This window comes from Amia ocellicauda, chromosome 8, assembly GCF_036373705.1.
Source record: "Amia ocellicauda isolate fAmiCal2 chromosome 8, fAmiCal2.hap1, whole genome shotgun sequence".
Lineage (NCBI taxonomy): Eukaryota > Metazoa > Chordata > Actinopteri > Amiiformes > Amiidae > Amia > Amia ocellicauda.
In genome coordinates, this window is record NC_089857.1 from 17303810 (window position 1) to 17316148 (window position 12339).

Below are 12339 nucleotides of genomic sequence, written 5' to 3' on the forward strand. Positions count from 1 at the left end.
GTTCATCACTAGCTCTATGGGAATTCCCACAATATATTAGTTGCAGCATGACAACAAAGAGCACACAGTAAGGAGCATGTCTCTTTCGACACACATTCTCTTCCCACACTCCCTTTACCAAGGAGACTATCTGTGGCCTAGTTTAATTAAACTCTCCTGCCCTGAATTAGCCTAGGTCTAGCTCCCTGACTGAGAGGAGCCTGTCAGTTCTACAGGAGGCTCTTCCCTTTGTGACATCCGATATGAGGAGGAACATGGGAAAGAATTGATGGGCACACAATGAGTGAATGAGTGTTGCCAACAGAGTGTTACAGAGGTTCTCTCCTGATAAAGCAGAGATGGATACTAATACAGAGGTTTAGTAATACTTGGGCAAATTCAGATGTTTCTTATTTTTTAATCGGTAATAGAGTGGTGGGTTTTTAATGGTCTGTTTTACAGTACCATATATGAACTTTGTTATAAGCCTTGAAAAACAGGTACATATGATTTAGGGCAGTGGCTGCAAAATGCATGTATTAATGTCAAAGGAGTGAGGACTAAATATCTTATATATGTGTCAAATGATGCTTAACAGTAATGTACGCTTGGACAAATGGAATTGCTGTTCTATGAATACTTCTAAGTACAATTGTACCATAATATAAATTATCAGAAATGTAAATCATCAGAGTGAGGTTAGATTAAAAAAAGAAAGAATTCTTGGCAATGGCAGATTCCTGGATACCAAAGAAGATTTGAGACAATGTCAATTAATTCCCTAATAATTTCACTCAATGGGGGAGAGTGCACTGAACTAAAATTCCAGACATGGCACCTTAGAGATTGGTGCATCATGTCGCCACGTTTCCTGAGGAGAGCTGGGCACTGGAATGACAGGCCCATTAGGTGTCGTGTAAAGCATGTGACCCTGAGTTCTGGGCTCGTGATCTCTGCTCTGTCTCTGGCCGTTTGTCATTGTCTTGCACAGACACGACTCAGGTGGCTCCAGCACAGTACTGTCTCTTCAAACTGAGCACCATTATTACTACATGATCCTTTCATGGCTGTAGCCCAAGAGAGCATAGGGAGTTCAGAGTATATGGAAACAAGGCCTGGATTTTTAAACCTGTTTAAACATATATTTATTCTTAGGATGTTTTATTTTCTGTTCCAAAAAGTTCAGGACTGAGAGTAAGACATTACTGATGAGAGAGAAGCAGAAATAACAAGTGGTCCATTTGAGGCTGAAGTCAATCGCCCTTATGACCATAATCTTAGAGAAAAGATGGTTCAGAGCACAAGTAAATAAATATTTTAGACATAAACATGTGAATCTGGACAAATTGGGAAATTCAGTGTTACAAAAGTCATCTATTTCAATTGAAATATAAAATGTATGGTCTCCCACAGATATATTATATAAAACCCATGCAATTATACATTTGGGCTCTGTGCGGGTGATCTTCATTGCTGTAGTCAAACAGGCAGGCACACAACTGTTTTTAGCAAAAGTAACAAAAGTTAATTTGAACAAACTCAAAACAAGAAAGAAACCTTCAAAGCAAGGTATCACTGTGCAAACACATGCAGGCAAGAATCTCTCCTAACCTATCTCACCCAGAGGTCTCCTACTGGGGTCTTATATAGCCTAGCCTCAATAGACCCTCCTCCTGGCTAAACCATTAATTAAAACCAAAGTCTCTTTAAATACCCACAATTTACATGTCTGATAATAAATATAATATTAATCACATTAAAACATTCACTATACATAGGGGAAACCAATATAAACTAATAAAAGATTACCTGCCAGGTTCATGGGGTCTGTGTACTTTAAGGTATTTATAAAGTACACAGACCCCATGAACCCGGCAGGTAATCTTTTATTAGCTTATATTGGTTTCCCCTATGTAAGAGGTGAGCACGCCTCTGCTAAACAGAATACATTACTGTCAAGTCACGCGCGTTAAAATAAAGACCTGCTCCGGAGAAGCCGCCTCCCAGTTCAGTAAGTATTCCCCAATACTTGTAGATGGAAGATAAAATATGAGGTAGGTAATCTTATTACATATTCCCTTACCCGATCATTCCATACAATACATCCACCAATGTGTACAGTGCTTATTTTCTGGACATGCATTCATAAATTCCCGATACAACACATTCACTAAAGTGCATATTTAATAATTTATTTAAACTTTTAAAAGTCAGTGATCACCTTACCCATGTACAACAGTCATTATAAATGCAGATCGCATTCTAAATAGGTGAGGGAGAAAATATACATAATAGCAGGGAGCTCACCATGCTTCTCCCTCACAGGCCCCAAGGTAGGGAGTGGATGCCCTACCACCCAACCAGTCTCAAAAATGATCTAACCTTCTTCTTTGTAATGGGAAAAGCACAAGATTGAATGGCCTCCACCTTGCTCACTTGTGGTCGAATAACCCTATTCCCAAGAACATAACCTAAATATTTGGTCTCTGTCTGGGCTAGAGCAAATTTCTTTGGATTAATGGTGAGACCAGCTGACTGGATCTTTTGCAGAACCTCTTTGAGATGACAGAGATGATCTTCCCAAGCTGTACTAAAGATTACCCCATTGATTACCAAATTGAATGTATATATCGGAAATCAATGCAAAACCTAAGGCTGCCATCCTTCTTAGGCACTAGCACAATTGGACTACACCATTCACTCAGAGTCTTCAGTGACATGCATGCAGTGGTTTCATAAAGTCAAGTTCATTCCTTCAGACTGAAAGCAACCTTTCAGGCATCTGGTAACACTTCTGCCTTGCAGGAATATCATCTCTAAGGTTAATATGATGCTGCACCAACTTTGTATAGCCAGGTCTCTCTTGGAAAAGTGCAGGATCAAGGCAAGCTTTTATTTGTTGCTGCTGTGTCTAGGTAAGATGTATCGACTCCACCATCTCAGACTCCCTCCCAATGGGAAAATATTGTTCTAGAAATTCCTCCTCCTCTGGAATATCTCGTATAAACGCCTGTAACTTCATGGTCTCTGGCCTAGACCAATATTCCTTGAGCAAATTTACATGGAAAGTCTGGGTAATTTTCCCTCGATCCGGCATAACGATTTGGTAGGTAAGGGGACCCATTCTCCGCACCACTTCATATGGACCCTGCCATTTAGCCAGTAATTTGCTCTCTTGGGTTGGTAACAACAAGAGCACCTTCTGTCCTGCCTGGAAAGTTCGTGACCTGGCCTTCTTATCATACCAGACTTTTTGTTTTATTTGAGCCTTCTCCATGTTCTCTTGAGCCAGAATTGTCATCTGCTCTAACTGTTACTTCATCTTCAAAACATAAGCCACCACATTCATACCGTCGGGTTTTGATCCCTCCCAGGACTCTTTCAAGAGGTCAAGCAGCCCTTTTAGCTGTTGACCATAGAGCAGTTAAAAAGGAGAGAAACCTGTTGAAGCCTGAGGCACTTCTCGATATGCAAAAAGAAGATACGGCAACCAGCTGTCCCAATCGGTTCCATTCCGGCAGACAGACTTGCGAAGCATACTCTTTGACGTCTGGTTAAACCGTTCATATACCTTGAATACACCTGCTTCATCAATGTAGACAAAAAAATTGTGCCCTGGTCCGTGTCCGTAATCGCCTTCCCCATGTGCAACAGTCATAATAAATGCAGATCGTATTCAAAATAGGTGAGGGAGAAAATATACATAATAGCAGGGAGCTCACCATGCTTCTCCCTCACAGGCCCCAAGGTAGGGAGTGGATGCCCTACTTTGATGACTCAGCTACCGTACATCTGACTGTAGAAAATGTAAAGACAGAGCAGGAAGTTCTGTCAACAGAAGTATATAAATCCAATTTCTCAGTCATTCTGTCCACATAAATTACTCTAAAATCAGCAGTCACACGGAATTTTTTTCTACCTCTTTTTAAATATAAACAGATAAATCAATAAATCAATCCCTGTAATTTTGATGATTATTTTTATTTATTTATTGAAACAAACCTTGATTGTCAGGCTTCTGTTAATGTTCTTTCTAGTTCAACATTTCTGTTCTGTTCTGATCACAATCATTAACATTATGTCTGTGTTGAGCATAGGCGGACTGGCCATCGATGGGCTGGTCCGTTTTTTAATTAGGTGGGCCGGTTGATTCCCATGTGGGCACGTCCCAGTCCCCCCCGGACTGCACTTTATTGAGACCCAGAATTCACCAGCCGTCGCCCCCTTGGGTAAAAGTTCAGGGCTGTTTTTTGGTCCCAGTCCAACCCTGGTGTTGAGAAGAATAAAAACAACAGATACATGGCAAATACTGAACCATTTTCCAAATGTTAAAGGTGAAGTTTTTTTTTTTTTTGTTTAGACAAGGAATCTGTCTAAATAATGAAATCCCACAGATAATAGTTTTGATCCCAGGTGCATTGCAAGATGTCTCAATAACATACAATTTTGACAAGATTCTTCAAATTATCAGTATTACTTTACTCTGCACGTGTCTGACAATACAGTCACTTCTCACTACATGACACTACTAATGCATAAATGCAATTCCAGTCTCTGAATCCTTTCCTGTCTCTGAAGATGTTCAACAACATCCATAAGGAAAATGTAAGCTTATGTCTGAATCTGTGTTTCACTATCGGCTTTTGATGCCTGTTTTGGAATTTAACGGAAGTGTCGGGGGAGAAAAGTTTATCCTTCCTGAAGTGAATAAAGACAATATTTACAATCAGTAATGACCCAGGAGTGCTTGGCAGGGCTAGCAGATATCCATTGAACACCACAGTTGCTGAAAACTGAATTATGAAGGTTTAATGTTTTACTTTGCTGCTATAAAAGTGAATTTCAACCTCCCATTGCAACAGAAACTGACCTTCCCTTTGCTATTTGGTGGTAAGTATACATTTTCTGTTTTATTTACTATATTTAATACATGATGGCATGTTTAGATTTTTGAATGTTGTGTAGTAGTTTTTAAAAGGTTTCTTGCTTGTCCAGAGGATGTATGCAGCAAAAATGGTCACATAACGAACAATAATAAAACTACGGTTAATTTATTTTATACATAACCGCTAATTACTCTACTTACAGAACTTGGAAATGTCTCAAATTGACTGTCTGCCCTGGTAGGTGCCAAGGAATTCCTTCCAAAAGGGCAGAGACTCTAGCTGTGGGGAGAAGACTGTGAGGAGACGCCGTACATCATCACTGGCAACTATGACCATCTCTTCAATGCCTATCCTTTTCTCCCCTGGTGGAAGGACCCTGCTGCTGTTCCTGCTCCCCCTTTCTCTCCTTCATCTGTTTTGAATTCCATGCAGTAGAACTCACTTCTCCTTGTCACCTCTTTCTACCAGTTCTCTACTGTCCTCCTGGTCCTCTCACCACCTTACATGATGAACTGGACTTTCTTCTCTCCTCCCTCCCCTAACCCTCCTCCTGTGAGACTTCAACATCCACCTCTCCAACCCCTCCCATTCTGCTGGATTTCTTCTCCTCCTTCACTCTTTCAACTTTTCTCTTTCAACATCACCCCCTACTCACAAGACAGGCTGCCTCATCTCCTCCAGAGGCTGCTCCCCCTTCTAGTCTCTATGTGACCCCTCTGAATATCTCAGGCCACTACTTCATCTCATTCTCCCTTTCCCTCTCCTCTTTCTCCACCCCATCCATCAACACTTTCCCTGTGGAATCTTTACTCCTTCTCCCATTCCACCCTTGTCTCCACTGCTCTCACTTTCCCGGCTGCCCTCGACCTCTATCACTCTCTTCTGTCTACATCTTCCTCACTCACCTTGGTAAAAAAGTCTTACTTTCAATCACCTTCTCCTCCATCTTCACCCCCTATCCTCCTTTATCTATCTCTGTGGATAATTCTGCATCCTTCTTAACCTCTGAAATTGCTGATATCCATAAACCACCAATCTCCCCAAAATGTTCTACTAACCAACCTTCTTTGTTATTCTTCCTCAACTCTCTCTGACCCTGAGCTCTTCACTCTGCTTCAGTCCTGATCCTCCTCGATCTCTCTGCAGTCTTTGACACCATCGATCACTCCATCCTCCTATCCTCCCTTGCCAACCTTAGAATCTCTGAAACTGGTCTTGCGTGGTTCTCCTCCTACCTCAACAACCGCACCTACCAAGTGACACCTACCAAGTAACCTCTTCTCACAGGTGTGCCCCAAGGCTCTGTCCTGGGCCCCTTCCTGTTCTTGCTATAAACATGATCTCTGGGTCCCCTCATCACATCCCATGAATTCTCCTACCATTTCAATGCAGATGATGCCCAGATCTTCCTGTCTTTTCCCTCTTCTGACCCCCTCTTCCCCTCTCTTATCTCTTCCTGTTTGTCTGTTATTTCCTTCTGGATGCACTTGCATCACCACAAGCTCAACCTCTCTAAATCTGATGTCCTCTCCTTGCCCTCCTCCTCCTCACCTTCTGCTGACCTCTCCATTTCAATTCCCTTGGAATGTACCACACTCTCCCACTCTTCTTCCGCTATGAATCTAGGAGTCACTCTTGATCCTGCTCTCTCCTACACTCAGCACATCTCCATGCTGACCAACATACACAGACTTTGCCTCTTCCTCACTGATTACTCAACTGACCTGCCTGCAACTACTACCCGCCCGCTCCAGCTAATCCACTCAGCTGCTCATCTGGTGTCTTTCTGCCCCGATTCATACACGCTACTCCACTGCTCTTCTCCCTTCACTCGCTCCCGATCTCGGCTCGCATCCAGTTCAAGACTTTGAATCTTGCCTACCGTGTATAATAATAAAAGGAATCGAAGTATGAATGGTGTCCCTTTGAGGCAAATGGCACCCTGTGAGTCGATACTAAACCTCTAGCAGTGTAGGCACACATCATGGCAGGGATGGTCAAAAGAGCCACAGCCTGTTATGATTTTCCTGTTCAAACTGAGTTATGTTTTACAAATATGGATAGTTTGAGCTGCTATTGGCAAGTACTCAGGAATGCCCTCCATGTAATCCAGCTTAGTACCCATACTGCTGCTTGGTAAAACACAAGACCCCTCATCTGATTGAGAGACTTTAGGCTTTTCTCATCTGCCCAGACCTTATTGAGGACAATGAAAATACCTCTACAGAAAGGTAAATTGCACCGTATATGAAACTGAGTAAGATGAGAGGATCTTTGGACCATACAGAAGTTAAAAGCAGCCTCAGCATGGTGACCTATGAAGCAGCAGGATACAGTTATCTAAGAATGGATGTATGAAACGCATAGAAAGTGGCCCTTTAGAAAAAATGTTTATTACTTTTGAGTGGCAGATTATCAGTGTTGATACAGAATAAATCCCCAAATGTTTAAGTTTTATCCCATTTTATATAAGAATTGTCCCTGGTGATGTTAGAAGGACTTGCACTGCTGTCCCAGCCCCCAGCTTCGATAGCCCCAGGGCTTCATGCCACATTTCCTGAGGAGAACTGTGCACTGGAATGACAGGCCCATTAGGTGTCATGTAAAGCATGTGACCCTGGACTCTGGGCTCGTGATCTCTGCTCTGCCTCTGGCCGTTTGTCATTGTCCTTCACAGACACGACTCAGGTGGCTCCAGCACAGTACTGTCTCCTCAGACCGAGCACCGTAATTACTGCATTCTTCTGTCATGGCTATAGCACAGGGTTTCCAAAATGTATGGACACAAGGATCTGCATTTAATTGTGTAATAACACTATTTTGATGTATTAATTTCCATTTTATGCCCTCATTGTATTTGTTTAATTAATTAATTAAATGTATTTATTTTTGTTTACAGTTTATCTAAATCTAGGAGGAAATTAAACAAGTAAGACCTACAAATGATAAAGTGCATGATGAAGTAATTTCAAAGGAAAAGAGGATTTAAACTAGGCTGATGTATTCATAATTGGCAGGCATTTGTAAATCTAAAGCAGAATCTCATTATTTTATGCTTGTCATTAATTTAATTTTATGTCTGGCCTTCTGAATGTTAACTATATTTTTTTTACAATGACTGATGGCATACTTGAGAAGTGTCAATAGTTTCATTGGTAAACTAATGTCTGCTTTCCACAGCTGCATAAAATAAAACACAAGCAAGGTGTAACACTTTTAGAATATATCCAGAAGAAGCAAAAACACTTTCATAACATTTACAAGCCACTACAATCCTGTAACATGTTTTGGAGTAACAGGCAATGCACTTCAAAGTTTTTATATGTATCTGTGTAAGCCTTGGAATATTTTAGCAAGAGGCACAGTTATGTGTCACAGCAGGAAACCATAAGAAGTAGGAACCTGATTAAATTTAATGTCACTGTTTCTCCTTTCTTTATGGTCGGGGTCTAAATTATATAGGTATCCATAGTGACAAAACTGTTCAGACACCATGACGGCTGTCTTCTCTGAGGCTGGCGTCAGGCCTGGGCACTGTACACTGCAGGAAACTGCTTCTTCTCATGAATGAACAGGCTACAATAAAATATAAAATACAAGAAGAGAAAACCCCTTTCTTTATAACAAAAAAATAGATAACCCAGTCAAGCATACCTAAAGAAGTGAACTACGGATAGGTCAGATTTTTCTTAATATCATGGAAGGAGGAAAGCACCAACTAGGGGAACATTCGCCTTTTCCAAAAGAAGCATGCAAGGGAAAAGTTTGTGAAGGTTCAATCACTACAAAGACCAACTTTAAACTAGTTTCCATAGGTGTTATCATTGATTGGAAAGACAAGGTTTGCAATCTCTTTTGGTTGTGGTGGTTAAATATTGTTGATCAGTTGGTAAGTTAAGTAATTTCATTCATTGAAATGTGAAAAAATATATATTTGCTTTTCTTCATGTTGAGAGAGATTAAACTAACACGATTTATTGACAAAAGAAGAATGCCCCAGACTCTGCAGTCTTCATAAATAGTCTTAGGATCTAAAATATCTTAAACATTTTAAATAATCTCAGTCAAATAACTGTTCCCATGACTTCAAAATACTACAGAAGAATGTGCTCTACTATATTCATGGCAGTTTAAGTTGGTGATCAGAACAAGGTTTTTACCTTTCCAAAAATCCTTTTTGTCTCTGATGAAAAGTCTCATCAATTTAATAAATCCTGGGAATGAACTCTGACCTCTTGTCCATTAAATGTCTGTCAAAGGGTCTCTGTTTATCCAACTCCTTTCATAAATACTTCTCGATGACATTCTTCTTACACCAAAAATTAATAAAACCTTTAAAAACATACAGATTTTAATCAATGTAAATCTCTCCATATTTTATCACAACTACAAATAAAACATATATTGTATTCATTTGATAATTTGATCTAATGAAGAGAAAGTATTCCAGTTCAACCAAGTTTAATTCTAATTAACTTTGATATAAATATAAACAATGTTTATTCAGGAATAAGAAAGAATCTTACTTTCCATGGTGCTGTGTGTGTGTACATTCTTGTGCTGACATTTAGTGGGGTACAATTTTGCTCCCTTTTTGGGGTACATCAGGGGTATGACTTTAATGCTTTATTTTATCTTTTCTTATCTGCACTTTTTACACTTACAGCAACCTGTGCTTGAAAACATATAGAAGGCATACACTTCATATGCCATCAGACCCCTCATACATGGAAGGTATGTATTACTCTAGTAATGCATTGCACTCACATAGTCAAAGGGGGCGGTTTTTACAAGTTCAACCCCCAATATACACCCCGAGAAATGTGTGTCTGATGTAATGATGCACTCAGAGTGTTTTCAGTTGTGGGAAGATGTTCTTTGCTTTATTGTATCATGTAATCGGAGGTGTTCCACATTTAAGATTTGGGTTTATAGCTGTTCCATCAAACAGTTGATATGTTGGGCTTCGGACTTCAGTATAATTTCCTTAGGTTATTTGAGTACAAAGTGTACATAGCTCCAATAAAATATACATGTGCTTATAATGTGCCTCAACTGCTTATTTCCCCACCACTCCAAACAGCGTAGGCTGACTGTCTGCTGAAGGATGTAGTGGGCATGTAACCATGTTTCTACTTTTAATTTTGATTCAGTTCAGTTTGTTTAGATTAGTCTCTTCATCCCTCTGACATGAATCACTGAATATTTAGACACAGCATTTCAGTAAATCTAACAGATTAATCTAATCACTGCTTTGAGTGTGCATATACCTACATGAAAACTAGTCAACTGACCACTGACTCAGTCACACTTGCCATTTATCTCTGAACATATTTAATGTTAGTTGTGTGTGTCTTTTAACAAACAATAGCTAAACTCACAATGGAACTCAACACATGGCATTTATTGATTGTTTTTTTTAATAATAAATACAAATACCTATACATACATACGATAGACATGTAGCAACTATTTGCATATAAGCCATCTTCTCCATAAAGCATTCACACAAGTGAAAGCCACTCTGAGAAGGACTTTGCTACTAAAGTGTGTCACCTAGTGGACATTTCATTTAAACACGAAAATACACAGAACATAGTGACCATCAGAAATTTGTGGACAATTCTGATTAGGCAGAAGTGGTAAGATGTACTTGTGAAACTGTTTTATTCATGAATCAAAGTGATAAAAGCTTGAATATAATTAAAAGAAACAGTCCAAATGCAAAAGGCCAGCAAGGGCAGAGCTAAAATATATTTTATAAGGCTTTTGTTACTTTAATTATAGCAATATTTTTTGAATTCTTGGAGTCTAAATATACATCATAAATGCATTTAAAGCAAATATTTTAAACCATTATTTCAATTTTTAATACTTTAATCAAATGTTTTGAAGTATGCCCACAAGAAATTTGTTTAAAAAAAGTGAGATAGAAGGAATAAAATATATTTTAATGGGCTGCTGTGAAAATCACACATCTGCATCATGACAAATGGGACTGCTCTTTTGGTATAGCAGTAGTGTGTGTGCACTGAAGTGGCTAAGATAGAGTGCAAGATTCCCATTACAATACAACAATTTTAAAACCTTTTAAATTTTCACACTCCCCGTTGTTGAATGTTTAGTTAACAGCACTGGGCGAAAGAACTACACAAAGACCAGCTGCTATCTTATTGCATACATTGATATATTGGACAGACTTAAATCAGAAGCAGAGAGGAATTTAACAAGGAGAACAACCCTACATCTTTCAAAATAGCATTCAAACACTGAATGTCTAGATTATCATTGATTTTAGGAGAGGACAATAAAATGTAAAGATGAGGCAAAGGAAAAAACCCTGGGGAGATTCACATTGCAAACCTCAAATGTTTCCAAGCTTTTTGGAATGGATTTCTACATAAAAATGCCTTTGACTGTGAACCAGAAGCTTAAAAAGCTTGACATTTAATTTTGAACACCAGGATGCAAAGACAAGACTCAAATTCACTATAAAGGTTAACAACTGGTATTAAACAAAATGTCCTAGGAGTAAGGTTCCATTTTCGGACACAACGAGGCATTAAATTAGTACTCATACAGTGCATCCGGAAAGTCTTCACAGCGCTTCACTTTTTCCACATAGTTATGTTACAGCCTTATTCCAAACTGGATTAAATTCATTATTTTCCTCAAGAAAAATCTACAAAACAATACCCCATAATGACAACATGAAAGTTTGAAATCTTTGCAAATTTATTAATTAAAAAAAAGTACATAAGTATTCACAGCCTTTGCTCAATACTTTGTTGAAGCACCATTGGCACCAATGACAACCTCAAGTCTTTTTGAGTATGATGCTACAAGCTTGGCACACCTATTTTTGGGCAGTTTCTCCCATTCTTCTTTGCAGGACCTCTCAAGCTCCATCAGGTTGGATGGGGAGCATCGGTACACACGGCCATTTTCAGATCTCTCCAGAGATATTCAATGAGGTTCAAGTCTGGGCCACTCAAGGACATTCACAGAGTTGTCCTGTAGCCACGGCTTTGTTATCTTGGCTGTGTGCTTAGGGTCAATGTCCTGTTGGAAGATGAACCTTCGCCCCCAGTCTGAGGTCCAGAGCACTCCGGAGCAGGTTTTCATCAAGGATGTCTCTGTACATTTCTGCATTCATCTTTCCCTCGATCCCGACTAGTCTCCCAGTTCCTGCCGCTGAAAAACATCCCCACAGCATGATGCTGCCACCACCATGCTTCACTGTAGGGATGGTATTGGCCAGGTGATGAACGGTGCCTGGTTTCCTCCAGACATGACGCTTGCCAGAGTTCAATCTTTGTTTCATCAGACCAGAGAATTTTGTTTCTCATGGTCCGAGAGTCCTTCAGGGGCCTTTTGGCAGACTCCAGACGGGTTGTCATGTGCCTTTTACTGAGGAGTGGCTTCCGTCTGGCCACTCTACCATACAGGCCTGATTGGTGGAGTGCTGCAGAGA